This window comes from Antechinus flavipes, chromosome 2, assembly GCF_016432865.1.
Source record: "Antechinus flavipes isolate AdamAnt ecotype Samford, QLD, Australia chromosome 2, AdamAnt_v2, whole genome shotgun sequence".
Classification (NCBI taxonomy): Eukaryota; Metazoa; Chordata; class Mammalia; order Dasyuromorphia; family Dasyuridae; genus Antechinus; species Antechinus flavipes.
In genome coordinates, this window is record NC_067399.1 from 667690846 (window position 1) to 667712466 (window position 21621).

General features: G+C 34.5%; 1 long non-coding RNA gene across 1 annotated transcript in view; it reads left to right on the forward strand.

Annotated features, from left to right (window-relative positions):
- The first annotated feature begins 8474 nt into the window (after positions 1-8474).
- LOC127547208 (uncharacterized) overlaps positions 8475-21621 on the forward strand; it is a 35939-nt gene continuing 22792 nt past the window's right edge. Inside the window, exons 1-2 of the long non-coding RNA XR_007950093.1 lie at positions 8475-8592; positions 12317-12518. This is a non-coding gene — a long non-coding RNA (uncharacterized LOC127547208). The remainder of the gene's footprint in view (positions 8593-12316; positions 12519-21621) is intronic.

A 21621-nucleotide genomic window follows, 5' to 3' on the forward strand; every position in this document is an offset into this window, starting at 1 on the left:
GCAAATAAAATGCATAGCAAACAACAGAAAGAGTGAGAATACTGCTGTGATCCACACTCAGTCCCTACAGTTCTTTCTCTGGGCATAGGTGGCTCTCTTCATCATTGAACAAGTGGCACTGGTTTGAATCATCCCATTGCTGAAGAAGCCATGATGGAGCTTACATTCTTATAGGGGAGATATGAATGAGAAGGACTTAGGACTCTTAAGGAACACAATATTTGAAAGGACTAACCAAGCTACAAAGTTTTTAGATGTGGTATGATAATGAACTTGGTTTCTCTCTCTCTCTCTCACTCTCTCTCTCTTTTTTTTTTTTAATGGCTACCCTAGATAAATTTCAGAGAATTACCCAATTGTTGATTAGTCTTTATCCTGCTTAAATTGTGGCTGCAGTATTGTGTTAAGCTTTGAGTGACACAATGGAATGATTTCCAGTAAATATAAATATAATGTATTTTATTATAAATATATAAATAAAATGTATTTTAGTATATCTTATGAATATGATCATTAATAAATACTTATTGAGAAAGTAACATTTTAAGGAGCATATTGTCAAATGGAAAGCATCCAGAGAAGAATATACATTGTGATAATATTTATTGAGATTCTGTCAGATGAACATCACTTGAGGTCACTGAAAATGTTATTCATCTAAGTGGATATCCATCAGTTGGAAAATGGCTGACTAAGTTATGGTATATGAATGTAATGGAATATTATTGTTCTATAAGAAATGACCAGCAGAATGATTTCAAAGAGGCCTGAAGAGACATATATGAACTGATGCTGAGAGAAATGAATAGAACAAAGAGAACATTGTACCCAGCAACAAGAAGATTATGTGATGATCAATTGTAATCAACTGGGCTCTTTTCAACAATGTGGTAATTCAGACCACTTCTAATATAGTTGTGATGGAGAAAGCCATCTGCACCCAGAGAGAGGAGGAAACTGAATGTGGATCACAACATGCTATTTTCATCTGATTTATTCTTTTTTGCTCATTTTTTCTTCTTTTTTGATCTGATTTTTCTTGTTCAGCATGATAAATGTGGAAATATGTTTGGAAGAATTGCACATATGTAATTTATGTTAGATTACCTGCTGCCTAGGTGAGGGGTTGGGAGGAGGGAGGGAGAAAAATTTGGATCACAAGGTTTTGCAAGGATGAATACTGAAAACTATCTTTGCATATATTTGGGGAAAAAGCTATTATTAAAAATTTTAAAAATAAACTATTTTTAAATGAGAAAAGCCAGTTGCAGTTAATGATTATAGATAACCCTGGATGTTATATTTGTCACAGCTTACACCTTTACATATAAATTAATTTCAATTTAGTTTGTTAGGCTATTACTAAGTTATATAATATTGATATCTGTCTTACTATGAGAATTTGCTTTGATTTACTCAAAGTAATGGGTGGAAAAATAATGGTATTTTTATTTTACAAAATAGGCTATGACATCAGAAATAAGTAATTAGAAAGATGGTATATTTCTTTTCTTTTTTTTTAACCGACACAGTTGGGGTTAAGGGACTTGCCTGGGTCACACAGCTATGAAAAAGATTCTTGCCAAACATAGGGCTCTAACTGAAGCCTGAAAAGAACCAGAAAGGCCATAGGCAGAGGTAAGGAAGGAGAAAGTTTTAGCCATGGAGGAAAAACAGTGAAGATGTTAAGAACAGAGTGTCTTGTTTGAGAAACATGAAGATCAATGCCTAAGGATCATTTAGGTGAGTAAAGGACTGCAAAGGAAGTAGTGGATCAGATTATAAAAGCCTTTAAAAGCCTAAAAGACAATTTCATATTTGATTCTGAAGGTACTAGAAGGTATTGGAATTTATTAAATTGGGAAGAGACATGATATTGCTTGTGTATTAGGAAAATCAAAACTATGCTATAAAGTAGTGGTCATCAAAACTTTTTAGTACTGGCTAGGAAATGTAATCAATCAGTAGAATAGATTAGGATCACAGGACAAAATTGGCAATATCTACAGCAAGCTTGTGTTTGACAAACCCAAAAACCCCAGCTTTTGGGATAAGAACTCACTATTTGACAAAAACTGCTGAGAAAATTGGAAACCAGTATGAAAGAAATTAGGGTTTGATTTAGACCTAGCATCTACCCAGTGGATGTCTCTTTGCATATAGTCACTTTTTATTGTGATCTCTGTATCTAAATCATAATCAGCCAAGAATAACTATTAAGAATAGCTGAGTTCTTTGGCTACAAAGCAATCACAAGCATAATTTTAAGTCTGGCACAGCTAAGCCACCTTCATTAGTATTTTTTTTTTCATTAATTCTCTTGAAATTCTTGATCTTTTGTTCTTCCAGATGAACTTTGATACTATTTTTTTCCAAATCTGTAAAATAATTTCTTGGGAGTTTGATTGGTATGCTATTAAATAAAGAGATTAATTTAGGTAGTTCTGTCATTGTTTTTATATTCACTTGGCCTACCCATGAGCACTTGAGATTTTAAAAAACTGATTAGGTCTGACTTTAGTTATGTAGAAAGTGTTTTGTAGTTGTGTTCATATAGTTTCTGACTTTCTCTTGGCAGATAGATTCCCAAATATTTTATATTATGAACAATTATTTTGAATGGAATTTATTTTTGTATCTATTTCTGCTGTGATTTGTTGATAATATATAAAAATGCTGATGATTTATGTGGATTTATTTTGTATGCTGCAACTTTGCTAAAGTTGTGATTTTTCTAATAGTTTTTTTAGTTGATTCTCTAGGGTTCTTTAAGTATACCATCATATCATTTGCAAAGAGTGATAATTTGGTTTCCTCATGACCTACTCTAATTCCTTTAATCTCTTTTTCTTCTCTTATTGCCAAAGCTAAAATTTCCAATACAATATTGAATAATAATGTTGATAGTGGGCAGCTTTGTTTCACTCCTGCTCTTACTGGGAATGGTTCTAGTTTGTTCCCATTACATATAATGCTTGCTGATGGTTTTAAGTAGATGATACTGATCATTTTAAGGAAAAGTCCATTTATTCCTATACTCTCTAGTGTTTTTAATAGGAATTGATATTGGATTTTATCAAATGCTTTTTCTGCATCTATTGAGATAAGTATCTGATTTTTGTTAGTTTGGCTATTGATATAATTGATTATGTTGATAGCTTTCCCAATAGTAAAACAGTCCTGCATTCCTAGTATAAATCCTACTTACTCATAGTGTCTTATTCTGGGAATGACTTTCTGTACTTTCTTTGCTAATGTTTTATTTAAGATTTTTGCATGAATATTCATTAGGGAAATTGGTCTACAATTTTCTTTCTCTATTTTCACCCTACATGGTTTAGCTATCAGCACCATATCTGTATCATAAATTAAATGTGATAGGACTTCTTTCCTTTTTTTTTTTTAATGATTATTTTTTTTTATTAAAGCTTTTTATTTACAAATATATATGCATGGGTAATTGTTCAACATTGACCCTTGCAAAACCTTTTGTTGCAAAATTTTCCCCTCCTTCCCCTTACCCTCTCCCCTAGCTGGCAGGTAGTTCAATACATGTCAAATGTGTTAAAATATGTGTTAAATCCAATATGTGTATACATATTTATACACTTATCTTTCTTCATAAGAAAAATTAGATCAAGAAGAAAGAAAAAACTGTGAAATAAAACAAAATGCAAGCAAACAACAACAGAGAGAGTGATAATGCTTTGTTGTGGTCTACACTCAGTTCCCATGGACCTCTCTCTGAGTGTAGATGGCTCTCTCCATCACTGAACAAGTGGCACTGATTTGAATCATCTCATTGTTGAAGAGAGCCACATCCATAAAAATTGATCATTTTATAGTCTTGTTGTTGCCATTTATAATGATCTCATTGTTGTGCTCATTTTACTTAGCATCAGTTCATGTGAGTCTCTCTAGGTATCTCTGAAATCATCATACTGGTTGTTTCTTACAGAACAATAATATTCCATAACATTCATACATCATAATTTATTTAGCCATTCTCTAGTTGATGGACATTTACTCAGTTTCCAGTTTCTTGCTACCATAAAAAGGGCTACAAACATTTTTGCACATATAGGTTCCTTTCTTTCCTCTAAGATCTCTTTGGGATATAATCCCAGTAGAAACATGATGGATCAAACGGTATGCACAGTATGGTATAACTTTTTGAGCACAGTTCCAAATTGCTCTCCAGAATGGTTGGATTCATTCACAATTCCACCAACAATGTATCAGTGTCCCAGTTTTCCCACATCCTCCCCAACATTCATCATTATCTTTGCCAATTATCTTATCCATTATCTCAGCCAATCTGACAAGTATGTAGTAGTATCTCAGAGTTGTCTCAATTTGCATTTCTCTGATCAATAGTGATTTAGAGCACCTTTTCATATGACTACAAATAGTTTCAATTTCTTCATCTGAAAATTGTTCATATCCATTGACCATTTATCATTTGGAGAATGGCTTGAACTATTATAAATTTGAGTCAATTCTCTATTTATTTTAAAAATGATATCTTTATCAGAACCTTTGACGTAAAAATGTTTCCCCAGTTTATTGGTTTTGTTTGTACAATAACATTTTAACTTAATATAATCAAAATTATCTATTTTATGATCAATAATGATCTTTAGTTCTTTGGTCACAAATTCCTTCCTCCTCCACAGGTGTGAAGGGTAAAGTTTCCTATGTTCTTCTAATTTATTTATAATCTCATTCTTTATGTCTAGATCATGAATCCATTTTGACCTTTTCTTGGTGCAGGGGTCCTCAAACTTTTTAAATAGGGAGTTTAAAAAGTTCACTATCCTTCAGACTGTTGGAGGGCCAGACTATAGTAAAAAACAAAAAAAACTTTATTTTGTGGGCCTTTAAATAAAGAAACTTCATAGCCTTGGGTGAGGCTGTACTCACCTCAGCCTCTGAATCTGGCCCATGGGCAGTAGTTTGAGAACCCCTGGTATACAGTGTTAAGTGTGGGTCAATGCCTAGTTTCTGCCATACTAGTTTCCAATTTTCCCAGCAGTTTTTGTCAAACAGTGAATTCTTATCCTCAAAACTGGGTTTGTCAAATACTACAATGCTATAGTCATTGACTATTTTGTTCTTTTAACCTCATCTGTTCCACTGATCAACTGCTCTATTTCTTAGCAAGTATCAAATGGTTTTGATGACTACTACTTTATAATATAGTTTTAGATCTGGTACACTAGGCCATCTTCATTTTCTTTTCTTTTTATTGATTTCCTTGAAATTCTTGACCTTTCCTTCTTCCAGATGAATTTTGATATTATTTTTTCTAGGTCAGTAAACTAGTTTTTGGGGAGTTTGATTGTTATAGCACTGAATACATAGATTAATTTAGGAAGCATTGTCAAATTTGCCTATTCAAGAGCACTCAGTATTTCCCCAGTTGCTTAGATCTTAATTTATTTGTGTAGAAAGTGTTTTGTAGTTTTGCTCATATAGTTCCTGACTTTCCCTTGGTAGATAGATTCCCAAAGATTTTATACTATTGACAGTTATGTCAAAATGGAATTTCTCTTTATATCTTTTGCTGTTGGATTTTGTTAGTGATGTATAATAATTCTGATGATTTGTGTGGACTTATTTTGTGTCCTGCAACTTTACTAAAGTTGTGGATTGCCTCTGGTAGTTTTTTAGTTGATTCTCTAGGGCTTTCCCTATTTTTTCATATAGTATTGGTTGAATTGGTAGATGAATGTTTGGTAGAATTCACATGTAAATCCATCTAGCCCTGGATATGTTTTCTTAGGGAGCTGATCAATAGCTTGTTCTATTTCTTTTTCTAAAATGGAATTATTTAAATAATTCATTTCTTCTTCTGTTAACCTGGGAATTCTCTATTTTGGTAGATATTCCTCCATTTCACTTTGATTTTCAAATTTATTGGTATGTAATTGGGCAAAGTAATGCCTAATTATTACTTTAATTTCCTCTTCATTGGTGGAAAGTTCTATTTTTTTATTTTTGAGACTAACAATTTGATTTTTATCTTCCCTTTTTCTAATCAAATTAACTAAAGGTTTATCTATCTATTTTATTGTTTTTTTTCATAAAATCAGCTCTTAGTTTTATTTATTAATTTGATAGCTTTCTTATTTTCAATTTTATTAATCTCTCCTTTTTCAGATTTTCAAATTTGGTATTTAATTGAGGCTTTTTAATTTTTTTCTAGCTTTTTTAGTTGTAAGTCCAATTCATGCATCTCCTCTTTCTCTATTTTATGCAAGGAAGCATCTAGAGAGATAAAATTTTCTCTAATAACCACTTTGATTATATACCACAAATTTTAGTTTGTTGTATCATTATTGTCATTCTCTTGGATGAAATTATTGATTTTGTCTATGATTTGCTGTTTCATCCATTCATTCTTTAGGATTAGATCATTCAATTTCCAATTAACTTTTGGTCTATTTTCTCTTGGCCTTATATTGCATGTGATTTTTATTGCATAATGATCTGAAAAAAATGCATTTACTATCTCTGTTTTTCTGCATTTGATTTTGAGGTTTTTATTCCCTAACACATGGTCAATTTTTGTATAAGTTCCAAGAACCACTGAGAAAAAAGTAAACTCTTTTCTGTGTCCATTCAATTTTCTCCAAAGATCTATCATACCTAACTTTTCTAATATTTTGTTTACTTCCTTAACTTTTTTCTTATTTATTTTGTGGTATGATTTATCCAATTCTGAGACAGCAAAGTTGAAATCCCTCACTAGTATAATTTTGCTGTCTATTTCTTGTTTCCTCTCTCTTAAATTCTCCTCTAGGAATTTGTTTGGTATGCCACTTATTGCGTATAAGTTTAGTATTGATATTGCTTCATTATCGATGGTACCTTTAGTAAAATATAATTTTCTTCCCCATCTCTTTTAATTAGATCTATCTTTGCTTTTACTTGCTCTGAGATCAGGGTTCCAACCTGTGCTTTTTTTTTTTTCTTCACCTGAAGCATAATAGAGTCTGCTCCAGCCCTTGACCTTTACTCTGTATGTATCACTATGTTTTAAATGTGTTTCTTGTAAACAATATATTGTAGGATTCTGGCTTTTAATCTAATCTGTTATCTGCTTCCATTTTATGGGTGAGTTCATGCCATTCACATTCACAGTTAAAATAACTAATTCTGTATTTCCTGCCATCTTATTTACCCTGTTATGCTTTTCTCTTTCCTTTTCCCCTTTCTTTCTCCTCAGTATTTTGTTTTTGATGACCATCTTCCTCAGTCCTCCCCCTTTAGAGCCCCTCCTTTTTTATACCTTTCCCCTAATACTTCTATTTTCCCTTCTATTAGTCTTTTCTTTTCTTTCCTTCTTTTCCCCCACCTCCCTATAAGGTGAGACAAGTTTCTCTGTGAAACCAAATATGTCTGATTTTCTCTCAGAGCCAAATCTAATAGTCAAATTATATTAATTAATTAATTAATAGTAAGAGTCAAATAGTGCTCCCTTCCCCTCCCTTTTCCCCCTCAATTATAATAGGTTTTTTTTTGCCTCTTTGTGAGATATAATTTGTCTTATTTTATGTCCTTTTTACCTCTTTTTCAATATGATTCTCTTCCCACCTCTAGTTTCCTTTTCATATTATCATAATAAAATTCTAATTATTAGTGTATTCAGTGTTTTTTAGTTTTTAGTTTTTTAATTTTTAGTGTATTATTTTCTTCAGTTACTTTTTTTGGCTCCTTTTGTAATTGGCCAATTAATTATGTATATATATATATATATATATATATATATATATATATATATATATATATATATACATATATATGCTGAGGCAATTGCAGTTAAATGAATTGGCTAAGGTCACAAGTCAGGAAGTGTTAAGTGTCTGAGACTAGATTTGAACTCAGGTCCTCCTTACTTCAAGTCTAGTGCTCTATTCACTGTACCCCTTAGTTGAAAAACAAAATATTCAGTGAATTGGTGTCTTTTTCAAATCTCTTTTGTAGGGCATTCTTTGCCTTTTCCATTCTTTCTTGCAATGATCTCATTTCATTTCCCCATTTTCCTTCTAACTGTCTTTTAAGAACCTTTATGCAATCTTCCAAGGAAGCCTTGTGAAATGGGGGCCAGTTCATATCTCACTTTGGGACTTCATCTGGAGTTGCTTTGCCTTCAGGAACCTCAGGATTTGAGGTCTGTTCTTCCCTCTCTCCACAAATGCTGTCTATAATGAGAGTTCTTTTTTTTTTTTTAATTCATTTTTTTTAAGGCTTAAAGTCTATTTGATGCAAACAAGTGACAAATGCTTTAATTTGCCCTGGGGCAGTTCTGCTGATTGATTTTCAGTGCTGGGTAATGGTGGCTAGGTCCTGCCTTCCAGGGCTCAGTGGTTTGCAATTTGCCTTTTGTAGCCAATCTACCAAATTACCTGCTTGCAACCAGTACAAAATAGCCTAAAAGGCTCACAGAAGATTCCCACGTGCATGGAAACTGCAATGCTCTGACTTCCCACTCTAGCTCTTAGCCCCAGTCTCCCTGTGATGCTGTTTGGGTTTGGTGGACTGTCTCCCTGCCTGTTTGTAACAAATCTGTTCTGAAGTTCTTCCAAGGTAACTTCTTCTGGGAATATGTTGTATCCAAATATTTGTGGGTTCTTTGACTCCAAAACCAGTTTAGAGACTTAATCTACTGTTGGTTTGAGAGAAGGTCAGAGGAGGTTACAGAAAATTGTGTCTACTCCACTCTTGGCCATCTTGCTTTCACCCTCTTTATTATCCTTTGAAGAATGTCCAAGTTCATGTTCATTGTTTCTATTCCTATAGTACCAGTAGAAGGTGATAAAGGTCTTTACTAGGGTGGTAGCAGCAACAGAGAAGAGAAAGGAAAAATATTAGGAAGAGATATTAAAACTGGTAGAAATGATAGAACTTGGTAACAGATTGTATATAGTAGAAAGTTAGAAAGGGGGAGGCAGAGAGAGAAGCCAGACAGAAAGAGGAGAGAAAGGAAGAGGGAGAAGAAAGAAGAGAGAGTTACATATAAAAAAAACTTTAAACATTTCTTTTTAAAACTTTGAATTCCAGATTCTCTCACTTCCTTGCTATCTCTCCTGCATTGAGAAGACAAACAATTAGATATAGCTTATACATATGTAGTGATGTAGAATATTTCCATTATACTCATGGTGTGAAATAATATATATATAAAAAATCCTCAAGAAAGATAAAGTAAAAAATAGTATGTCTTAATCTATATTTAGATACCACCAATTCTTTCTCTAGGGAGGATATATTTACTAAATCCTTCAAAACTATCTCCATCATTGTATTTATGATGATTGCTTAGTCATTGATAGCTGATCATTTTCCAATATTGTTATTACTTTTACACAATACATTTAACTTGTATCTTCTCATGTAAATCTTTCCAGGTCTTTCTGATGGCCTCACAATTTCTTATAGAACAATAGTATTCCACCATAATCACATGCCATAGTTTGTTCAACCATTCCCCAATTGATGATCATACCCTAAATTTCCAATCCTTACCCTTAGAAAAAAACTGCTATAAGTATTTTTATGTAAAGTTGTCCTTTCCATTTTTGTTTTTCATCTCTTTTAGGAGGTATGCCCAGTAATAGTATTGCTGGGTCAAAGGGAATGCATGGTTTTATAGACTTTTGAGCATAGTTCCAAATTGCTCTACAGAATGGTTAAATCAGTTCACAATTCCACCAACAATGCACTATTGTCTCATTTTTCCCATATTCCCTTCACCATTCATCATTCTCCTTTTCTGTTTTATTAGCCAATCTAATAGGTATTATATAATGCTTCAGAATTATTTTAATTTTCATGTCTACAGTTAATAATGAATTAGAGTAATTATTCCACAGGCCTATAGATAGCTAGTATGACTTCATCTGAAAACTGTTCATATCTTTAGACAGGTAGGTTGATTTTAACATGTCTACAAATTATCCCATTTTGAGATGATAAAAGGCCTTAGGGAAAAGTCTTGGGTACAGCCATTGCTAGCAGATGACAGGAAGATCAAGCAAAGAAGAATAAGAAGGGATTACTATATATGAGTAACACTAGAAGAGAAAAGTGTCACAGAAATCAAGAGAGAAATGAGTATCAAGGGGAAGATGGTTATTGTCAGCACTGAAAGCAGCTGAGATTGGGGGAAAAGGCTGCTACAGCTGACAATTTAGGAGCCATTGATACCTTTGGAAAGAAAAATTTGGGTGAAAGAGTGAAGTCAGAAATCAGATTGCAGTTAGGAATAGAAGGAGAGGAAATAGATTGAAGGCACCTATATTAAAGTCTGCTCAAGAAGTTTTACTCTTAAATAGAGGACAGTTTTTTAAAAAAAAAATAGTTTTCATGGATGGCTAAATCAAGTGAGACTTTCTGAGGAGGGGAAGATGTGGATTTACTTATTGGTAGTAGAGAAGTAGCCAGTAGGCAGATATGGATGAAAGACTGAAAGATAATAGAAATTATGAATGAATGATAAAGGTGATAAGCAGCTGGAGAAAATGGATGGAATGAAGTCACCTATGCATGTCTTCACCATGTCTTATGTAATAGGGATTGGATTACCTCACAATGCAACTTTTTCATTAAAGGACAGATTTTAATGATTAGAAATATGTTTCTTAAGTTGAGTCAAAACCTACTTTCTTATATCTTCTTCCTGTTGCTCTTAGTTTGAACTTCCAGAACTAGAGATATTAGGTCTAGCCTTTATATATTAGCTCATCAAATTCTGTTCTACCAATCAAAGTTTCACTTGGTATAAAAATATCTTGAGGTACCCACAAGGTAACAACAGGTATAATCGTGATAGATATAAACCTGAAATGATTTAAGACCCTAAGAAGTAAATTAGATTAAAGATGATTTACTAGGAAGCAAATTATCTGAATACTTATCTGTGCCAAAGGGACTAAGTTTTTCTTCTGTAAAAAGCAGTGATGGTGTGGAAGGTTTTGCTGAAGGAATAATACTCAACTCCTGGGAGGCTTCTTTGTTTGGGTATAAGATACCATTTATAGGTATGTCACCTTTATGGGACTGCACTCTTTTGAGAGAGACACATGTCACTATTTACTTTCATGAAGATAAGAAAGATTCTTGACAAGGTCTCTTTAAAGCAAAGATAATTTAAGCAGATCATCATCAGCATCTTCTCATTTGGCACATGAAAGGCCTCAAAAGGAGGTCATTAAGTCATTTTCTTCCCTGAATGTCTTTCAGTTTTCAAAGGAAATCAGGATTTAAGATTGAGGAATAAAAAAAAAATTCTGTCTAAACATTAAATAATCAGGGATCTCTGTTGACTCCTATGGTGTCATTTTGAAAGCCATACATACACTTCTTCTTCCTCTAATGATAAATAGGATTATTTTTGAATCTGTCGCCCAGAGATGTACAGAAGCTTCCATTCTCCTATTTCTATAAAGGACAGCTCATTTTGTGCCCAAAGGTTCTTAGTAAAGTTGATCTCATATATAATGTGTGCACCTTGGCAAGTATTAGTTTCTGGCTTGAGTCATCTATCCTTCCAGCACTGCTTTGAAATCATGTGATGGGTGTATCTGAGGAATCAAAAAAAAAAAAAAAACTGGTCTGTTCCAGTTGAAAATAGATTTCTCCCTTGATCAGAAATCTTGGCATGTTGGAAGAGTGAAGAGTAGGCTGCATCCTTTCCATATAATGGGCCAATGGAAATCCAAGTCTTTGGTAGATTTTTCAAATTCAGAATCCATTGTGTTCTCTGTAGATGATATTTGTTTTGCTATAAAAGAAGTCACTGCTTCCCCTCCCCTCTCTTAGCTCAATTGTTCATTCTAGGACAGTTTAGATTGAGTGTCTGGAACTGGCTGTTTTCACTGTGCTGAAATACAGGCCAGTTTGAGAGTTTGAATTGTCCCCTTGAGTGTTTTCTTTGGGGCTTTTATAGCTTGAAAGCTCAGAAGAGGTCAAAAGCAAGTACTTCCCAGAAATCACTCTCAGAATAAAGGTCTGGATAGGATAAGTAAATATGGTGTTTGCAAGGATGGGTGGTATGAAATCTTTACATCAATCAAGACCAGAGAAGTTAAGCACAGGTTGATGAGAAAATTCACTTGGCCAATGGCCTTTCTATTTTTCTAACAGTAGGGAAGAAGAGGAAAACCATTCCCAGAATCACTTCTAAATTCTTTCCAGATGATTCTGAATAGACAGAGAGAGTTGATCAGACATTTTAATTATTTATATAACTTTCAGAGTGCAAGAGTTCTAGAAAATCATTTAGCTGGTGTAAACCTCTCATTTTTCATAGGAGGAAGTTAAGAGATATACCTCATGGAAGTCAGAGGACATACCTAAGATCATACTACAAATTGTTTCTTCTTCCCCTTGAGAAAAACCAATGACATCAGAAGGATGACTTACAAGTGAAGTGGATTTAATGAGGCAGGCTGGGCAAAGTCGCCACCTCATTTTCTCGTTCAGACAGAATTCGTGGGAACCCAGTGGAACAAGTAAGTGATGAGAGCTGTTAGTAAAGTCCCAAAGTGAGAAGGCTGGATTTGGGAGTGGAGGTCTTATGTTGGATTTTTTCCTTGCCTCTTCTTTCTGTGACTTTGAACAACTTTTCCTTTATGCTCTTCAGTTACCTGCCTAATGAGGAGGTAGAATTCATCACCTCTGACTTTTCTACCAGCTCTAATTATCTGATTTTGTGGCCCAGACTCCCAAATCATTGTCAAATTTCCTGACAAATTCAGACTCCATAGATCTAACTTATTTAATTGGAAGGGTGTATCAAGCTATAGAAACAATGTGGCCCAGTGAGAAGAGCCTGGGGTTAGATAATCTGTGGCCCAAAGGAATGAAGTATTCTAAAGCCTGCTCTCTAAGATTATAGAGAATCCATTATTCAATTTTCATTATGAGCATTTCCACCTCAGACTTTGGCTGCCAATCAGTCTTGGTTTATTATTTTGTGGATTATCTAGATTTAAGAAAGTGATGGGAAAAATAACTATAATGCAGATTAAACTGGTGTGTCATGAGTTTTCAGAGAACTGATTGCTATGCATTTACAGCACTGTACTTCCTAATGCCTTCTCTTTGTTCTTACTGAATAGAAAGCAAGTTATTTCTCTCTGGGTAAATAGGCAGGATACAAGAACCCATGCTGCAATTTGAAAAATATTCTCTACATTTCTCTGCATTTAGTTCTATCAAATGTAGTCAGAGCCTCAAATAACAGCTCATGGGCCCTAAAAGCTACTACCCTGGAGGTCGGAATTATCCATGCTAAAGGGAAAAATGTAGTCTTGAATGTGAAATCAGTCAGCAAAAACTTTGCAACAGACCATAAATCATATATTTTATAAGTTTAGAGCTGTATAAGATATTAGGCTACTGTCCTATCATTTTATGGGTGAGTCTCAGGGAAGAAAGAATCCTTATATATAGAAAGATAAAGTGTACCTTAAAGGTTGTTTAGTTCAATTATGTTCTTTTACAGATAAGGAAACCAAGGTTCAGAGACAATAAATGAATTGTCGAAGGTCATACAAGAAATAAATGACAAAAAGGATATTCAAAATTGGCTATCCCATTCCAAACCAGTGTTATTGGCAGTCTCAATGAGATACTAGCCCGATGTTTCTTGCTCTGGACCAAAAGTCCCCTTCTCTCTTCTTCTCAGTGTACCATCCCCCAAACTAGGGATGAATAATTGTTCAGTCAATGATTTTCTTTGGTGTTGAACTTGTACATGAAAACCAAGATTGGAGAATTATAAGGGGAAAAACAGAGAGGTAGAGCAGTGTTGATCCTTGTTACTTCCTGATTCTTCACCTACACATGTATCTTTGGTACTTGGCTTCAGCTTTGTGGTTCTGCTCTGATGACTTATGTGATTTCTAGCATTGACCTGATGCCATTCTTGCTCTTGATTGTTGTTTCATTAATAAATGCTAACTAATATACATCCACATTCAAGAAGGATGCAGGAAGCATCTCAGGTCCCGAGCTCTGTTACAGAGTCTATCAGACTGGTAACACCTTGAGGACATCGATTACCTTTTGCCTTTCTTTCTACCTCCTGTGATTATCACAGTGCCTGATATGTACATTGTAGGCAAAACAACTTTATTGGCTTGATTAAATAGCTTCTTATATTATATAGGAAGTTAAAATATTGAAAATATCTGGAAGCCTTTTCCCCCCCACTGAAATAAAACCTACATTAAATTTTTGAGCACTATACTTTGACCACAAATCTAGGACTTTTCCCCCCCATCTTGCCACATTCCTCCTTGCTATTTATTTTCTAGGTGACAGTAGCCACAGAATTTAATCCCATAGGAGGCTCAGAGGGGCTAAACATATCAAATTTCATGAGTTTATTCACAGAAGTATATAGTACAAGTTGGAAGGGCCCTCAGGAACTTTCTTATTTATAATACTCCTAAAAGGCAAAAACTTCCATTTATGGGTTAACTTAAAACTCTTTGTTTGAATCAATCTCTTCCAGTTGTACATTTTTTTTCTAATTTTAGGAAGTTTTTTTTCTTCTTATGTCAATCTCGAATTTTGAACAATGGACAGTAGGTTTACCTTGAAGAAAGGAAAACTAGATTCAGGTCTCTGTTATGATGTGCATTAGCTGGGAGCAAAGGGTAAATTATTTAAACTGTTAATGTATCAGTCATCTTTATTTTTAGGGTAAATTTTCCACAACAAAATATAATAATATCTTAAATTCATATACCATTTGCTATCTGCTAAAAACTATTATGGGCCAGAACTCTGAACTTGAAACAAAGGATTCTTACAAGATACTAAGTCAGTGGAATTGATAGATCCAATAGTTATCTGATTTAGCATGGTTCAGTATGATTCATCTGATCCTACAAGGAGATGTTATGGGCCAGAACTTGAAACAATGGAGGAGACAATAGTTAAATCTAGTTTAGCATTGATTTAATCCTTCAACAAATAATGGTTTCCTAGTGATGTAGTGATTGGTATATACTCAATGTGAGGCATATAAGCTAGAAGCCTAAGCCAGGGAGATTCAGAGATTCAGAGACAAGCAGACAGAAGGCTGGAAGCTAAAGGCTGGAGCACAAGCCCTTGAACTTAGACAGATTCATCCCATCTCACACTGCCTTGGTGGCAGGCTCTCCTCTTTCATTTCCCCACTGAAACCAAAATTCCTGAAGGCCTCCAGGAAATTAGCCAAGCCCCAAGTGAAGGAGATAGGACTTTGAAAGAGATAATAAAGGATTTAGATTTTAACTCCTGGCTGCACTTGTGGTGATTACTGAACCCGAAAGGAAGACTGCTCCCAGAGACCCCAAGGAAACCTAAACAGAGAACATTACATTTTAGAAAGAATATTATAAAAAATTATTATTATTATTATTTTATTTAATCCTTATAATAGCCCTGGGAGTAGGTGCTACTATTATCTTAATTTTATAAGTAAGAAAACTGAAACAGAGTTTAAGTGATTTAGCTGGGGGTCACATCATTAATAAGCGTCTGAAGTAGATCTTGAACTCGGATCTTTCTGACTTCAGAAATGATGCTCAATTCACTGTACCAACTCACGGCTCTCAATTAATTTTCAACGAATAAGAATATTTTTCCTCTCCTTTCAGAGTCTCAATATTGAAAAGGAAAAGAAAAAAAAATCCTTATAACAAATATATATAGATTAGGAAAAAACCACATTCTTTCTCTGTGCTTGTATGCCTATTCATTCATTTATCTATCATGTGTCTATAAACATATATACACACATATGTATGCTTTTTACATAATTACCAGTATTATATAAATTATTCTTTGTTTTGTTCACTTTACTTTGCATCGGTTTATAACAACTGTACTAGCATGCAGAACACCCCATAATCAGCCTACATCAGGATAAGCAAAAGTCCTTAACCTTTATTCTTGGTCTTAGATGCAGGATTGAACAGGATGAAAGCAGATTCTCCCCAACTACCTACTCCCCCATCTACCACCGAGTGTGTCCCTGGTTAGCTTTACTCCACCCCCTAGTCCCTCCTACAATCCTCTATACACCACTCATTGAGCCAGTACAGATAGTGGAAAAGACCATTTTCCAAGCATATGCCCATAGAGTACTATCCAATCAACAGTTAGCCTCAAGCACTCTGCAGCCCCAACTTCAGTGCATCAACCCAATAGTTTCAGCCCTCTACAACAGTTGATACAAGTCTTCCAAGAAATAAGCTTAATTGTCTTATTCATTATTTTTTTTTTGCAGAATCATAGCAATTAATTATATCTTTAAGGTATAATCCATTCTGCCATTCCCCAATTGATGAACATTCCATTTCATTCCAATTATTTGCTCTTACAAAAAGATTTGCTGTAAATATTTTTGAACATATGGATCCTCTTCCTCTTTCTTTGATCTTGGAATACAGGTGTATTAGTGGCATTCTTGGGACAAAGGATTAAATTATTTTAGTAACTTTTTGAGTATAATTTTAAATTCTTTACCCCAGATTTTTGGAAATATTAACAAATTCATCCATAGTGTAGAAGTGCTCCTTCTACTCAAAGCACCTTAACATTTATCATTTCCTTTTCATGTTCCCAAATCAGTCGGGTACAAGGTAGAATTATTAGGATGGATACTGCACATTGAAAAAAATATCTGTATGAATGAATAGAACCAAGAGAAGATTGTACATAGCAACAACAAGATTATATAATAATCAATTCTGATGGATATGGCTCTTTTCAACAGTGAGGTGATTCAGGTTAGTTCCAATGGTTTTGTGATGGACAGAGCCATCTGCACCCAGAGAGAGGCTTGTGGATACTGAATATGGATCATAACATAGCATTTTCACTTTTTTGTTGTTATTCCTTGCATTTTATTTTCTTTAGCATTTTTTTCCCTCTCTGATCTGTTTTTTCTTGTATAACATGACAAATGTGGAAACATGTATGAAAGAATTGCATTATTCAATTTTTATTTTACAATTGCTTTCAGGATCTTCGGGATCCTGCCATGTTCAAACCATTATCTTAGTGTTCAGTTCTGGGCACCAGAATTAAGGAAGAGCATTGAGAGACCAGAAAATGTTTAATGAAGATTAACCAGGATGAGGAGGAGTGTTGAGTTCAAATTATGTAAGGTTCCATCAAAAGATCAGATTTAATCTTGAATGGAGACAGGAATATATAACATAATAATATTTCAAATGTAAGACATGTTCCCAGAGGGAGATGTGCTAAATGTTAACTGGGTGATCCCTTTCAATAAATTGTGATTAATTCCATTAATTACATCAAAAGCAGACATTGATACTTTATAAGTTGGCCACACTTGGTTAACACTAACATTTACCAGCTGTTACATTGTTAAATTAGGTTTTGAATGGTCATCACATGAGATAGGCAAAATGTGATCATCAGAAGGCAAAATAAGGAGCTATGGATGAAAAATCCAAAAAGACAGATTTAGGGGTTTGGGGGGAGGTTTTTGTTTAGTTGGGATCCAAATTATTGGTAGCTTCATTTGCCTTTATGTGTAATGTGCCTAGAACTGAACACCAAGATAATGATTTGAAAATGGCAGGATCCTAGATAAAATTGGTATGCAAGGAAAAAAAAAACATACCTTTAGAGAGCTGCCACCTCCTCCTGTCCTGTGAAAAGGCTAGCAGAACTCCCTCCTACTCTGTGGAAGAACTTCATTGGACATTGTTCAACTTCCTCAGTCTTGAAACACCTTTTAAAATATGCATGAATACATGTCCTTTTTGCTACTTTACAATACAGGGAGATCACAGACTTCAGAAAGCCAGACTTAAATTAAGCTTTCAAATAACCAAGGTGCATTTCCTCTAAAATAACAGTTCTATTAAATTTTATATCTGTGTATGCAGAAAACCTTAACCCAAGACTGGAGAGTAAAGTATGAACTCTTGAAAGCAGCTGTAAAATAAAAATTGAATCATGCAATCTGCTTTTTCTGATTTTTTTTTCTTTCTCTAGAGCTAAGAACAAAATGACTGTTGATAGGCCACAGTGAACTTATTCAATTACAAAACACATAAGAATCAGAAACTGGAAAGAAAGGGAATGGGAGTGAATCACCTTGTTCCAGCATATCCAGCACATTCTAGGATCATTAAAACTCCCAAACCTCCAATTTTCATTGCATATTTAAAAAAAAATCTTAAATAGGAAAATTGAAAAAAATCTTGCCATTTACTTAAACTTGAATTTTCCTAGAAAGTCATTGTTATAGATGAGAATGATTTTCCTTTTGTACAGATTGGCTTATAGAGAGTTCTATTTGCCAAGTATCTGGTGGAGAATAAAAAGAAAGGAATTAAAGTGATTATCTTCTCTCCATTACCTTCAATGCTGGTTTCTGACTAGATGGAGAATACCAAAGCACATTTCCACAGTCACCCCCAATAAAACTGCTAGCAAGTACAACCCATTAGCATGAAGAGGATGAGCCTAATGACCCTGAAACTTGCCCATCTGGTGAGGGAAGTGGACAGTGAGGACAGTTTGGAGAAACTGCATCCTTATAATTTTGGGCTATCACTGTCCTCCCCAACTTCATGTAAAGTCTTCTTTTGAGGACTTTGAGCCAGACAGCTTAATTTTTTAATAAAATTTAGGGGTAAGGATGAGTGATAAATGGGGAGAAAGGCCAGAAGGCATCTGGTCAGAGAAAACCTACCTTTGATGAAACCAAGAAAGTTCCCAGTGGTAGATTAGTACCTCCTTAAAGGTAGGGCCTATTTTTTTGTCATTTTATTCTCTTTACCTAAAATAGGAATTGACCCAAAGTAGGTTCATGAATGGGATCTACCTATAATTATTGTACAACCACCATAAATTTGACCCCAGAAAGCAAGTCTAAGAGCATTTCATAGAAGGAATTGGCAAAAAAGTAGGCAAAAATGAAAAATTCCCCAACAAAAGCATCAGAAAGTAGAATGAGTCAATTTCTTTATAAGGAGCTTGGTTCCATCTTTGAAAATAGTTGTATTTAGATGATGTTCTTGTCAAGGGGAGTCTTTTATTAGTACTGGCTGGGCTAAATACCCAGTCAAATTTCATCTAACTGGAAGTTCTGCATTGGTCTCTGCCTCCAATAGAAGGGTTAAAGCCCCTTGTAAAAGTGTGCGAGGGTGTGTGAATATGTTCTTAACAGTAACTTGCATTTCTCTGGTGCTTCAGAGAGGTAGGCAAGACAAGTATGATCACTCCTCTTTTGAAAATGATAAAACCAGATCTCACTTAAATTACTTGCCCAAGTTCAGAAGCCAACATATATTAGGTTTTGAACCTTGTTTTTTGAACCCATGTCAGTCACACCCAGAAACTTGTAGCTGGAAGGCAAGAGGCTTTAGAAGCCATCCAGTTTAACCTTTTCCTGAGCTAGCACCTTGGATGAAAGCTTGCCCAGTTTTGGCTTTAAAGCCTTCTAATGAGGTACCTGGTGATTAGTGAGTTTTTCCCCCACATTCTTCTCTTTGTATCCATTTTTCCATTATACTGCTAAACTGAAACAGACCAGTGTCTTTATAACATGATTCTTGCAGAATGGCAACAAAAGATATCTTCTTTTAAGGATCCAGGTACTAGAAAGTAAGCAGGGTGTTTTTGGTATATTCTTATTAGAGTTAGTATGAACATTTTGGGGCAGATGGAAAATTTGGAGTTTGTGGTCTCCATCCTTCATTTCTGTTTGTCTTTTTCTCTGTTTCTCTCTGTCCCTCCCTTTCTTCTTCCCCTCATGTCTTCCCTTTTCTCTTTCTCTGTCTCTTTCTGAATCTGTCTCTCTATCTGATTTTGTCTTTCTCTCTGTCTCGTTTCTTTACGTTTGTCTCTTTCTCTGTCTCTCTGCTTTCTCTGTGTGGGTCTCTCTCTCTCTCTGTCTCTCTCTCTCTCTCTCTGTTTCTCTCTCTCTCTCTCCTGGCACAGTGCTGGTATAACATAAGCACATAAATGCTTGTTGACTGATTGACTTTCTATTATTGGAGAACTTCAAAAGAAGAGACTGACTGAGTACTTTTGTATTGTGGTGGTAATATTTGTCTATCTATAAATTTTAGAATTCTTCAAGTCACTCTATTTCTAACTCTTAACTTTAACTACTTTCACTCGACCTTGGGGTCTCTTCTCAAATCTCATCCATTTTTAAGTGGATTGATATTTTTTTGGAGTGAGTGGAAGTAATTTTTTAAAATTATTTTTTTGTTGCTAAGAATCATAGATTTCAGAGCTATCAAGGGTCTTTATGGCCATCTAATTCAACACTTCATTTTAGTGAGAAAACTAAAGTTTAGCAAGATGACATGCCTTGCCTATTTCACATAGCTCATACACTAAGATGGGGGTTATATCCAAGTCTTCTCTTGCCTCAGGTATATCTTATATATTCCCATTTTTTGATGTGATATTTCCTTCATTAGAGTATGTGCTACATACAAGTTAGGAGGCTTTTTTGCCTTTATTTGTAGTCTTAATCCTCTTTACATTGCTTCATATGTAGTATTTAATAAATGCTGGTTAGCTGGCTCATTGTGAATATAGCTTCTCTCCTCTAAGGTCCCACTGATCCTAAATCAGCTTCTACTACATAACAGTTTTGTATATTTCTGATAGACTGGTGAAGTCTATGGGAATTGTTGTGAGAAAAAAATTTTTTTAAATAAATAAAAACATTCCAGAGAAGTAGAAAAGAAACCAAAGGTACTTTCCCATTCAAGTTCATAGACTTAAAAATCGAAGGATTTTTGTTCTCCTTCAAGTAGGCAACATATAAATAATCTTCACAATGTCCTAGCATCCCTGGCTTTAAGTAGTCATTTGCCAGGGCTACTAATGGAAAGAGACAAAAACTGTATTAAGGTTCACTTTCTAATCAATATAGCTTTTATTTACCCTGAGCCTCCTCTTATTTACCTCTAGTAATTAGTATGAATGAAGACAAATTCAAAGCTATGAGTTCCAAATCCAAAGTCTCCAAATCCAAAAAGAAAAGCAGATTTCTCTTCTGTCATGCAGATTGTAATTTTAATTTTTGCTAATTAATTACTAATTTACTAATTAATTTTAATTAATTTAAGTCTAATAGGAGAGAAATGTAAATAATTATGTATAAACAAGCTAGAGATGGGATGAAATGGAAATAATCCACAGAGGGAGAACTCCAGAATTAAGGAATATTGCACAGTTTGATGATGCAGTGCATAGTGCACTAGACCTGGAATCAAGAAGATATGAGCTCAAGTGCAACATCAGACATTTACTAGCTGTGTGTCATCACTTCATCTTGTTTGCCTCAGTTTCCCCACTTATCAAAAGATTTAGGGAAGAAAATGGCAAACCATTCCAATATATCTGCCAAGAGCACCCCAAAAGTTGTCATGAAGAGTTGGACACACAGAAAATAACAACAAAAATTCATAGTCACAAGAAATAGTAGAAAAGAACTTTTAATTAGATTCATTTTCAGGACTCAAAGAAATGGAATTCAGAGGATATGCTCTGTAGATGACAAGTGGCTAGGGGAAGCTAGGTGGCACAGTAGATAGAGTGCCAGTCCTGAAA